The sequence below is a fragment of the Meles meles genome, chromosome X, assembly GCF_922984935.1.
Source record: "Meles meles chromosome X, mMelMel3.1 paternal haplotype, whole genome shotgun sequence".
Taxonomy (NCBI): domain Eukaryota; kingdom Metazoa; phylum Chordata; class Mammalia; order Carnivora; family Mustelidae; genus Meles; species Meles meles.
Window position 1 is genome coordinate 31,736,703 of NC_060087.1, and position 13,670 is coordinate 31,750,372.

A 13,670-nucleotide genomic window follows, 5' to 3' on the forward strand; every position below is an offset into this window, starting at 1 on the left:
TTTTTTTTTAACGAGGTATGCCTCTAATTTATTTTTCAGATTCCTCTGCGGGATTAAAAAGTCTTTTTCTCATCGCATTGCCATGCTCCCTGCTCTTGGTCCTCTTTTCCATGTACTCATTCTTCAAGCATTTTCTCATCTCCCGATCGAGATCATTGCAATGACCAAAAAATTTCAGAATGCTGTGCGGACTCGCGGCCACAACAGGAGGGCTGAAGCGACAGTCACCAGCGAAGACCCCCCATTCAAGAGGCGGCAGTCAGGACGCCGGAGCTGAGCCACCTGAGGGTGGCGAAGGCTCTCATGCCCTACACAGCTGACCTCGCACGGCTTGACCAGCCCCTGCCTGCCAAGGACATTCTTAAGTGTACATTTTCCAATTCATGAAATGTTCATGAGTAAAGACCCTAAGGAATGCCCGGTGCCAGCCCCTCTCCTTTACCAGTCCCAAAAGGAATCCACCATAACAGTGGAATTCATGGTAAGATAGTTTTATTTTTGAAGATGTACTGGTAAAATAATATGTATCTTTTCTTAAACATCTCAAATCATTCCATCTGAGTAACAAACATAAATACTCCTATTATCATATATTATAGATAAGAAGCCACTTGTGGATTAAGAGATTCATCCGTCTGTATCCACATCCCTTCAGATGTAAAATAGCAGAGGCAGAAACCATTTTTATTTTTAGGAACTGGGAAATTTTACTGGCCACATTATGCCATCATACCATCATTCTCTTCTAGGGACATGTTTTCTTAGTCCTTTTCTATTCTATATAGGCGCAGATGCCATCCATGCCCTGCCAGTTCCCCTGGGCATTTAAATACTCCCTGTAGGTCAATGGCTTTGTTGGAAAACTTCTTTCTCCTTGAGGGATTTCTCATAGGAGAGTGCTCAGCCCTTGCAGGGATCAGGCCAGAAGTGGCAGTTAAAGCCTGCAGGAGCAGTTCTCAACTAATGATGGATGGGAATTAGTAAAGAAATCACCCGGCTTCCTTGCCTTTGGTTAGAATAATTCTGAGCTGAATTCTTCCAGAGGTCCTCAGCAGGATTAAGTCCCAATTGCCCACAGTGATACCCTGCTCTTTTAAAAAAATGTTTCTTTAAAAATTTTAAATTTTTTATTGAAGTATAGTTGACATATAATATTAGTTTCAGGTGTATAATATAGTGATTCAACGATTATACACTACACAATGCTTACCACGATAAGGGTATTACAGTATTTTTGACTGTATTCTCTATGCTGTACTTTTTAAACCTGATGACACACTTATTTCCTAACTGGACTTTTGCACTTCTTTGAAATCCCGTGAATTGGTCTCCTCTCTTCACTGTCTCCCACTCCCCTATCTATACTTTGTGAGATCACTTACTAAATAAACTATTTGTGGGGGTGCCTAGGTGGCTCAGTCAGTTAAGCAACTGACTTCAGCTCAAGTCATGATCTCGGGGTCCTGGGATCTAGGCCTGTAGCGGGCTTCCTACTCAACGGGGAGTCTGTTTGTCCTTCTGCCTCATCCTCTGCCCTCTCTTTCTCAAATAAATAAATAAAATCTTACTAAATAAATAAATAAACTATTTGTTCTCAATGCATAGTCTCAATATCTGCTTCTGAGGATATACAACCTAATACATCCTTTCAAAACAATCAGGTGAGATCCTCGTCCTAGGTCTCAGGATTGCCAGGGCCTCTGTCTACCCTTCTGTCTTTACCACTCCCCACAGGGCAAGAAGTCCAAGGATCCAATGGAACATGTCCTTTCCCACCCACATTTCAGGCACCTGTAATACAAAGATTCCTTACTAAATGGCCTGACCCTGCTTGCAGAACTTGCACAGGACTCCTCCTGATGGTAGACTCTTAGACCCAAGAGCAAATGAAGGGAGGCCTGCTAGAGGGAACATGAAACTGAGTTAGAGCATGCTGACTAAGATACCCATATAATTCAACATCAGGTCCCCCACAAAATGGGTTAGACTCCATAGTATCCCTCAGGTCTCTGAATGTCTCTTTTGTAGTTTTCACTTATGTCTTCTCATGCTGAATTCTGGATACTTTACTCAAATCTTTGTTACAATTCTCCATTTCTGTCACCATCTGCAAATATTTGCAACTTATTACATCCATTGAATACTTTAAAAAAAATCAGTGCCTATATTTTTCACTCAGAAATTTCCAATTCTTCCTGTTATTTTTTTTTAAAGACTTTATTTGTTTACTTGAGAGAGAGAGAGTGAGAGAGCATGAGAGGGGAGAGGGTCAGGGGGAGAAGCAGACTCCCTGCTGAGCAGGGACCCAGATGCGTGACTCGATCCAGGGACTCCAGGATCATGACCTGAACTGAAGGCAGTCGCTTAACCAACTGAGCCACACAGGTGCCCTTCTTGTTATTTTTTTTTAAGTCTTATTGTTCTAAAGATTTTATTTATTTATTTTATTTTGAGAGAGAGAGAGAGAAAGCATGCATGCACATGCATGTGAGCAGTGGGATGAGCAGAAGGGGAGTGGGTAGGAGAAGGAGAGAGATCACCAAGCATGGAGCCCTTCACGGAGCTCCATCTTATGACCCTGAGATCATGATCTAAGCTGAAACCAAGAGTCAGACACTCAACCAACTGAACCACCTAGGTGCCCATTTCCTGTTATTTTTAATAGGGTCATTTTTCATTATTATTTTTTTCTTTTTTTAATTATCATTTCAATTTCATTTTTTCATCTCTTCACCATTTTAAAAATGCTTATATTTTATCTAACATTTGTGTAATATTTGCTCATGTTATTTGGGCTCTACTCCTTCTGACAATTGGATCCATGATTCTTTCTTTTGATAGACTGTTTCTTTATGTGCTTTTGTGTTCGTTTTTCCCCCTCTGTACAGCCTGGATTGTATGAGTGCATCTCTTGAATTATTTTATGTTTGTTTTTACCAGTAATCCTAGGGGATATAGCAGTCCCTAGACTAATTTCTATGTAAAGTCCTTGGCTTGGGGTTCCTGATCCATTCAAGTGGAATAATACAAACCATGTTACCTCTTGGGAAATGCTTTTTCTCATCTAGTGGTCAAATAAAGATGCACAAAACAGAGTGTTTATAAACTGTTGTTGGATTTTATCTAATCACTTATTTCACAAAGGTACATCTATTTTAAAGTTCCAATTTTATGCAGAGTTTTCAGTTACAACTTTCATTTTCCCATGAAACCCAAGACCTTATCTCATGTTCTCTCTGGTCATGATGTAAGCCATTTGACTGTCAAAACAAACGCCACCTTTTCCTGAATCTCTGCCCTGCCTTAGACATGCTTCTCTTGTTTCTATCATCTCTATTTTATAAATTTTGTTTCAAATCCATTCAAATATGCACGATGACAATTTTAATTATTTCATGTGAATAGTGCAGTATCATTATAGCAATACATGTTCTATTTATCCAGTGCTACAACAGTGCCTCAAATATTCCAAGAATGTTAGCAACTTGTTGTCATTATTGTGGAGCGATTTTCAAGTATTGCTTTCCTCACCACTGCCTGTAATATAGCCAACATAATTATTTTCTCCATTTTATAGATAGTGAATATAAGGCCTACATATATTTTGTTTCAATTTTCAGATCAATAAAGCACATTAGGATTGTTAAAGATGGTAGGAAGGTTTCTATTAACCTTGTAATATTGTAACCACACTAATGTGAGTTTGTTCCTTGGTGACTTACAGATAGAAACTACACTTGGTGTGCACTTGGTGGTGGAGTTATCGTACAAGAAAAACTTTATTTGCAGCAAATAAGGAGAACATGGGGAATAAATTCCAAAGCCTGACTCCCCAAGCAAGGGTGAATGGGTTCCTTTTATTTAAGGTTAGGATGAATATTTAGAAAAGGAAGACTTGTCGTCATATATAGACGCAGGCAGAAGGTCACTCATGTGCTTTAAGGAAACATGCCTAGACATACATTGTATGTTATATAAATGTGGCTGAGTCTCCTCCTTGGGTGGAGATTTTACTATTATAGTGAGGTAAAGGTAATGGTAGGTCATTGCACAGGTTACTCTATGGTCTGTCTGCGCATGAATGAGCTGGGTGTTAAGTTCAACTTGGCCTGGGTGGTCTGGACCCAATGGAGCTCCTCCTCTGGGCACTTACTGCCTGAGGGTCAGTTTCAGTTTCATCAAGGGATGCTATGCCCAGGAGACCTTTTGCCCTAGTTAAAAGATAAGCTGGACAGAAAAGTTTAAGGAAAAACGTGGGACAAAGATTGGTGAGTATAAGCAGGTGGGCAGTAAAGTCAGGTCTTGGGGTCTAATGACAATTATTTTAAAATCTGATGTGGCATCTATCCATTCCTTCATTATGCTTTGTGTGTGTGTGTGTGTGTGTGTGTGTGTGTGTGTGTGAGAGAGAGAGAGAGAGAGAGAGAGATTATTCTCTGACTTGCTTTCATATGAACTTTAAAACTTGTAAAAGAAAACAAAAGTAGTATTTTTAGGAAAATCTATAGACTTTTTTATATGTAATGCTGAAAATAGATAAGAAGTATTCCACTCAAAAAGCTAGAAAAGGACTAATGTCACCAAGACAGTGAAGTAAGACACCACCCCTGTCCCCCAACAAAGATCATTGGGCAGCTAACCACAAACAAAAACAGCTCAGCTCCAGGAGAGCTCAGGAGTCAACTTAAGAATCTTCAGCACATAGTAGAACAAAAGACCTGAGAATAACTGCATGAAAAAGGAAAAAAGGAAAGTGCTTGTTTTGTCTGCCTAACCCCATCCCCCAGCCCAGTACAGCTCAGTCCCTAGAGGGAACTTCCTAGCTAGAAAGGGAGAGCTGGGTGAGTGACCAGCTTCCCCAGCTTTCCCAGTGCTACACAAAGGACCCCACTGAGCTTACCTGCAGCTAGCTTCTCCAACTGTGTACCCAGCCTGATCCCATCACCACCCTCCTCTGGGGCGCATGTGCCCAAGGCTAGAGCTTGCAGTCACAAGTCAGGAGAAAGACAAATAGTGCATGTTCTCACTTATATGTGTAATCTAAAAAAGCTGAACTTAAAGAAACAGAGAGTAGAATAGGGATTGCCAGGGGCTGGGGGGTGGGTGGGGAAAATGAGGAGATGTTGACTAAAGGGTACAAATCCCGGCATAAGATGAATAAGATCTGGGGAGCTAATGTAGAGCATGGTGACTGTAGTATATACTTGAACATTGCTAAGAGAGTATATCTTACTGTTTTGTTTTTTTTTTTAAGATATTTATTTATTTATTTATTTATTTATTTATTTGACAGAGAGAGAGAGAGAGAGTGAGCACCAACAGGGGGGCACGGCAGACAGAAGGAGAGGGAGAAGCAGGCTCCCCACTGAGCAGGGAGCCCAATGTGGGATGTGGGGCTTGATCCCATCCTGGGATCATGATGTGAGCCCAAGGCAGATGCTTAACTGACTGAGTCACCCAGGGTCCCCAAGACGGTAGATGTTAAATGTTATCAGCACACACACAAACACACACACACACACACACACATTGGTAATTACATGAGGGGATGGAGGTGTTAGCCAAACTTCTTGTGGTAATGAGATTTTATAATATATACAGGTATCTAATCATCACACTGTACAACTTAAACTTACATATATCAAGTCAGTAACATCTCAATAAAGCTGAAAAAACATTTAAAAATGAAAAGGAGGGTATCAGTAAGAAATAGACGTTGGGATAAGGCATGGGGAAGACTGAGGTTTTCAATCAGTTATGTCTCAGTGTCACTCTCATGTCTGTCGTTAGCTCTTTTAAACATAACTGAGCCACGTAGGGACAATCAAGGCTAGACTGCTAACTTTTTGACTCTTGTGACTCCTGGAAATGGAAATGCCTACATATTGTTTGGATTTAGGCTCTCATCTGTGGACTTTTAGAGCGGCTTCTAGAAAGGGATGCTCTTGGTCACAGGGTATAATCCCTACTTTCCAGGACCTCCCGCTGCCTTTAAGTCACCTGTACGGGTTATTCCAGTTAAGATTGCAGTCCATGCTGAATGTAGAGACCAAAATTCTGTTCTCACCTCTTTCCTTTCACCACAGGAGCACATGTAATGTGAGAGGGAGGAAAGTAGAGATCTGGGCTTGAGGTCCCTTCCACTCCCAGGTAAAGAGTATACACAGAACAAATGAGCTCTCTGATCAAATTGGACTTAACTTCTGCCAAAATATGAAACAGAGCTTGTTTGCATATCATTTCCTAAGTGCTGTTTAAATAAAGCAGCTGTTTCAATTAGTGATGAACATTTTGGGATCAATAAAACTGCTCAAAGAATTAGCACACAAAATTAGAAGATGATACATTTGCTAATGAAAGTATGGGTGACTCCAGCTCAACCTCGATATTAAAAAATACATAAATGCTACCCTCTATTAAAGAATTTCATTACAAAGGGAACTTCACTACTGTTAGAAATTAACCTGTGTATACACAGCAAAGGAGTCACCCATGAATCTTCAATTTGCTTTTTATGGACTATGTAACAGTTCACACTACCAGGTATAATGGAAAATTTGAACTGGGAAATAAAGGACTGTTTTATGTACTCATAAACTCCTCTTTCTGGTGGCTTGAAAACATGGCCACAAATCTTTTGATGTTGCCTGGAAAGTGGTGACATGGTGGGCTGGGTTTAGTGATTTCATCTAATGTAGTATGTTAACATGCAGCAGAAGGGAAATGATGTAATTTCTGACACTAGATCAAGAAGTTTTACAAAATTTCTTGCTTCTTTCTCTGTCTTTTTGACTCATTTTCCTTTAGAACTAAACTGCCATCCTGTGAAATAGGCTGGACCACATGCAGAGGCCATCTGTAGGTGTCCAGGTCAACAATCCCATTGTCCTGTCCATCATTCTATCCATCTTTTCTAAATCTTCAGTGATTTCATAAAGTAAAATAAAGCTGTGTTCTCCTTACAATTTTAAACATGGTGATATTTGTCTCCTAAATAGGTTTAAACAGTTTAGAACAGGCCAAAAGTAATATAAAAGTAACATGAAAGTTCAATGAATATATTCATTGAACAGGTAAGGAAACTAGGACTCGCAGTGAGAAGAAAGATGTGGGCAGAGTCCTCCAAAGTTTCATGAACAGGACAGGCTGAGGACCAGCCTTTGGGCCTCCCACTCTGCCACTAATCCCCAGGGCTTGGCATTCTGTCTACTGTCATAACCATCCTTTGAGTATTTCATTTACTAGTATACTATACACAAAAGTCAGAGATGAAGGGGTGCCTGGGTGGCTCAGTGAGTTAAGCAGCTGACCCTTGATTTTGGCACAGGTCATGATTTCAGGGTTGTGAGATAGAGCACTGCATCGGGTACCCTCTGCCCCTTCCCCTGCTCTCTTCTCTCTCTCTAAATAAATAAATAAATATATTAATTAATTAAAATAAAATCTTTAAAATACATGAAGACAAATAAAAGCTTTTGCTTGAGGTACTAACAGGTTCTTAAGGCATTTGGGGAATGGCAACAACCCTCAGCATTATCATACTCAGGGCTACTCCCAGCATCACTGTCATAAGTAAAAAGGTAAATAACTGATGACACAAAACTCAAAACACTTCTTTGTCTTCACTAAATCTTACAGATTCTTAAAAATTATGGCTACCTACTTGATATACAAAGACCACAGATGTATTTCATATATCATTTGATCTTTTATATTGTTTTAAACATTTAAAACATGAGAAAAATCCAAAAAGGAAATTCACAATCATTCATATTTCAACCACTCACTTTTTCAGTAAAATGATACATTTTCACTTTCAAACAATGACGAGAAGAATAAATTTGATAATGTAATAATGATAATGGTAATAATAATAATAAACCTAATCGAAAGACTCAAAAGTAGGTAGTCAAAAGTTAGGACTGAATGGATACTCTCTCCAAAAATGATGCTTTCTTTTCTTTTAATTAATTAATTAATTAATTTTCTATTAACATATAATGTATTATTTGTTTCAGGGGTACAGGTCTGTGATTCATCAATCTTCACAGCACTCACCATGGCACATGCCCTCCCCAGTGTCCATAGCCCAGCCTCCCCATCTCTCCCACCCTTCTTCCCTCCAGAAACCCTCAGTTTATTTCCTGAGATTGAGTCTGTTATGGTTTGTCTCCCTCTCTGGGTTCATCTTGTTTCATTTTTTCCCTCCCTTCCCCTATGATCCTCTTGTCTTGTTTCTCAAATTCCTCATTATCAGTGAGATCATATGATAATTGTCTTTCTCTGATTGACTGAAAGTAATCTCTAAGCCCAATGTGGGGCTTGAACTCACAACCCCAGGATCGAGTCATATGCTCTTCTGACTAAGCCAGATGGTGCCCCCCAAAATGATACTTTCTTGAAAAGTTCTCTTCTATTAGCTTATGTTTTCCACATTTTTCTCCTCATAAATTTATAAGGAGTATTCAGCAGCTGTAAACTCTGGTTGCATTTCTGAAAATTAATTAACAGATAACAACCTTAATAGAAGCAGCTATGTCCCTTAAAAGATTCTTTGGTTTTAGAATCCATCAACTCTAGCCAAATCACTCTTCTCTTAGTATTTGTGATTGCTTTGCTCAACAAGTTGTCAATTAATATTTGGCTGCAGAGGCACTGTTTACCTGATCTATTTTCTGAAAAAAGAAAAATAAAGAGAAAAAATTTGCTTACTCAGACATCTACTTTTGCCTGAATTTGGTTTTGTATAAATATATTGGCTATTTCTGGGGCGCCTGGGTGGCTCAGTGGATTAAGCCGCTGCCTTCGGCTCAGGTCATGATCTCAGGGTCCTAGGATCGAGCCCCGCATCGGGCTCTCTGCTCCGCAGGGAGCCTGCTTCCTCCTCTCTCTGCCTGCCTCTCTGCCTACTTGTGATCTCTTTCTCTGTCAAATAAATAAAATAAAATCTTTAAAAAATATATATATATATAGGCTATTTCTAAGAAAAATTCTTTCCACAACATCTTCTCGTTTTCTCCATTTGATTTTTATGAATAACACCATCTTTTTGTACAACCTTCTTAATGAGATTATATACCCCAAGTCATATATTATACAGTGCTTTACTTCTACTTGCTGAGATTTAGGTTGGCAGTTTAAACCTTAAAAAAAAAAGTAAAGAATAACACCTGCTATACGTCATGCCCCCACACATACTTAAATGTATTTTGAGGGTTTGATGTACACTTTACACCAAGGCTTTCATAAACATAATAGTAGGATGTTTTCGCATTTGTAAAGAAAGATCATACACAAAGCAGACAGAAAAAAAAAGGATAGAGATATTTTCATATACACACCCAAGTGGCTATCTAGAGGGTAATAAAAATGGGATATTTGCTACATTTTGTGCCACTTTGCCTCTGGGAAATTGAGTTATCTTAAGCAAGGGGCTCTAACCTGGGGTCCAAGAACAGAGTGGGTATGTGAAATCCCCCCAGTGAAATCTTTGTTTTCACTGACTCTTAACTGCAATATAGCATTCCCAAACCACAGTGGTATTAGTTCTGCCTATAACTTGGTCACCCAGAACTATAGACATGTTTATACCACATTTCAGTTGTTAAAGTATCTTGAAATATTGTCTGTATTTATCACTATTTTTAAAGTATGACAGTTATATTAGCCTCACCATAAGATCTTATTATGCATTGTGTTAACAAAGTAGTACACATTTTAACGTATTATAACATTTTTACTTTTTGATAACCTACTGGAATATTATTAGTTTTTTCTATAATCCTTGCATTCCCCCCCCCTTTATTTTAATTAAGTAGACTCCACTCCCAGCATGAAGCCCAATGCGGGGCTTGAGCTCATGACCCCGAGTTCAGGACCTGAGCTGAGATTGAAATGGACACTTAACTGACTGAACCACCCAGGCACCCCTATAATTCTTATATCTTACCTTATTTATGTATGAACAACTTATTCTGTGAAGAAGCATAGACTTCACCAAATTGCCAAAGAGGCTGATGGCATAAAAAAAGAAACTCCGAACTAGAGGAAGAGGATCAAAGCAAATTATTACAACTCCCTCTTTAAAAAAATAAAAAGGAAAAGGAAAGAAAAATGTTGACTTATTTGAGAGAGGGAGGGAGCACGCACGTGCGCACTCAGGGCTCAGCGCCTGTAGCAAGCGGCGGTGTGGGGTGTTAGGGTCCGTGATCAAAGGAACGAGACCGACACAAAGTTAAAGTCAAGCAAAGCTTTATTTCACGCCAAGCATCAGAAATCAAACCAACCAGTCGGGGCCATCTCTTACAAAGAGGCGATGACCACCAGGACACTGACCCCGACCACTCCCCCTACCCAACGACGGCCGCTACCCCATGGCTCCCCTACCCGACGACGACACTCCTGGCGGCACTGCTTGCCAATAGAGGCCGCTTCCTGATGATGACGCTCCGGCAGCGCCGCTCCCCGGCTGGCGAGGCCACTGCCCAGCGACGCTCATGACTCTTCGGCAGCCCTGCTCCCCAGCGAGGCCGCTGCCTGGCTGGCGAGGCTGCGGCCAGGCGACGCTCCCAACAAGGCCACGCCCAGTGACTATGCTTCCCCTGTGACACTGCTCCCAACGATCCCGAAGCAATCCCTCCTACACTACCTCACAGACTAACCTTTATAGAGGTGGCCGAGCCCGGCCCACACACAGGTAGCCAATAGGACTGCAACACACAGGGAAAACTGCACAGTCACGCTCGGTCAGCAATATGGGTGGACAATCGAATTTCAATCCACCATAGCAAATATGTGTGCGCCCCACTGATTGGACGTCTCCAGCTGGCTGGCCCGCCTCTACATCCGGGGCCTGCAAGCAAGTTCCTCCTGGAGGGGCAGGGTCAATCCAAGCCCACAACAAAAGGGCTCCCTCTGACTAACCAGGCCCCTACATGGGGGAGGGGTGAGCAGAGGAAGAGTGTCAAGGAGACTTCCTGCTAAGCACAGGGCTCAACCCCCACAACCCTGAAATCATGGGCCTGAGATCAGGACCCTGAACTCACCACATCAAGTGAAACCGAGAGGCAGAGACTTAACCCTTTGAGCCACCCAAGTGCTACTATGATCCCCTTTTATCTGCAGTTTTGTTTTACACAGTTTTGCTTCCCCATTTTCGGTTACCTGCATCTACTGGGAAGCAGATGATCCTCTTTCTGACGAATCATCAGAAGTCAATAGTAGCCTACTGCTACGTTCGCCACTTTCCTCAGGTCGCCTCATCAAGGGTGAGTACATATAATAAGGTATTTTGAGAGAAAAAGACCACATTCACATCACTTTTATTATAGCATTTTAACGTGGTTTGATTTTATTACTAGTTTTTGTTGTTAACCTCTTACTGTGCCTAATTTATAAATGAAACTTTATCCCGGGCATGTATGTATAGGAAAAACATAGTAATGGGGGTGGCGGAATACGTGAAAGAGACGAAGGGGATCAGAAGAAGTACAAACTTCCAGCTATAAAATAATGAAGTCACAGGAATGAAAAGCATCCGGAATATAGTCAATATTGTAATAACCTTGTATAGGGACAGATGTTAACTACCCTTACTATGGTGAGCATTTTGTAGTGTACATAATTGTCAAACCACTATGTGCTACACCAAAAACTAATATAATATGTCAACCATTCTTCAATTAAAAAATGAAGCAAAACATACTATATATAGGTTTCAATACTATCCGTGGTCCCAGGCATCCACTAGAGGGGTCTTGGAACTTATCCCTGGCGGATAAGAGGAGACTCCTGTACTTAGTATGTGCACTTGGCCTGTGATCTGCTCTAGTTCCTAAGAGACTTGCCTAATTCTAATTGCTAATTCAGTGCAGTAAATGAAATATTTTAAAACCGTGGCCCTGCAGAATCCAGCTTTTAGTGAGTTTTTAGTAAGGGTCAGGACCCACATAAAAATCTTCACTGTAGCATTCTTTCACTTGGCTGACTATTCTGGGCCAAGCTACTCTGGGACATAGGATGAATGATGAAGCCCCTAAGCTCATGTGCCATTTCTTCCGTAAAATGAAGGCCTGCAAGAAATAATTACAATGCAGAATGATAAACACTTCAATACCTTTTCAGCCTTCATTCATACTATCCTCTGCCAACCCTGTGGTCCATATGCACAAACATATGGCTTGTGCTATGGCTTTGTTGTGTTCCCGTTGCTTCTGTTACTCTTTATGTGTTACCTTTCCTTGAAGGGAACATATTTCCCTTCTTCTCCCTGGCCATTAAGATCTTACTCATTTTTCAAAGCCCCATTTGTATATGACAAAAGCAAAAGAGTACAGTATATGCATGAAGAAAAGGTTTAGTACCTCATAACTCTCCTTAAATATTTTTTCCTCTCCCATTAAGTTCTCTATAATATCTAGTGATATTCTTCTTTTATCAACTCATAGATCACTTCTTTTTCAACTAACATATAATAGTGCAAGCATCCTGCCTTGTGCAACTGCAAACATTTCTGTATTTTTTTTTTCTGCTTGATGGTGGGCTCCTTGAGGACCAGATATAACTGACTCATCACTGTATTCTTCAGTACAAAAAAATGCTTGAGATACCACCTAATACGGATTTGTTGAATGAGTACATAAGTCAATATTGCTGGAAAGAAAAGCAAATCATATTAGTGTAGAAAATTATTTTCAGGGAGATCATATGATAGTTGTCTTTCTCCTATTGACTTATTTCGCTAAGCATGATACCCTCTAGTTCCATCCACGTCATCACAAATGGCAAGATATGATATGAGGAAGTGGAGATGCAACATGGGGGGTTAAGGGGGTAGGAGAAGAATAAATGAAACAAGATGGGATTGGGAGGGAGACAAACCATAAGTGACTCTTAATCTCACAAAACAAAGTGAGGGTTGCTGGGGGGAGGGGGGTTGGGAGAGGGGGGTGGGGTTATGGACATTGGGGAGGGTATGTGCTATGGTGAGTGCTGTGAAGTGTGTAAACCTGGCGATTCACAGACCTGTACCCCTGGGGATAAAAATACATTATATGTTTATAAAAAAATAAAAGATTTAAAAAAAAATTTTTTTAAAAAGCAAAAAAAAAAAAATTATTTTCAAAAGAGTCATTTCTGAGCATAGCTGATCCATTGATCAGTTTTAAATTGTGTCTGAAACTAGTCCTTGCCAGCCAATTCTTTTGGGATTAATTAGAATAAGAACTTGTTAACTGTTCTTGCTTATGTGAATGCTTCATGTTCTCATAAAGTAAAATGTGTGATGAATATAAAGTCTGCTTCCAACACTATTTAAATTTTTTAAAGTTTATTTATTTTTTAGTAATCTCTACACCCAACTTGGGTCTCAAACCCACAACTGGAGACTTAAGAGTTGTATGCTCTTCTGACTGCATCAGCCAAGTGCTCTTAAAGTTTTAAAATATTTGTCTATCACTTATAAAGAACAGTTTATAGAGATGTTTTAATTTTTTTAATAATATTTTCTATTATATTTTTAACAATACCTCAAAGATAATATCAGTACCATTAAGCTCATTTGAGAAGAGAAAATATATCCTTTGGGACATATCATGTTTCAACAACAAATAACATACAAAATTAGTGGGCTCACTTAATAGTTTAATTCTTGCTCATAGTACATGTTCATC

General features: G+C 40.0%; 1 pseudogene; it reads right to left on the minus strand.

The window, feature by feature from the left end:
- Positions 1 to 10,498, minus strand: part of LOC123934588 — a 30,204-nt pseudogene extending 19,706 nt beyond the window's left edge.
- Positions 10,499 to 13,670: the final 3,172 nt, after the last annotated feature.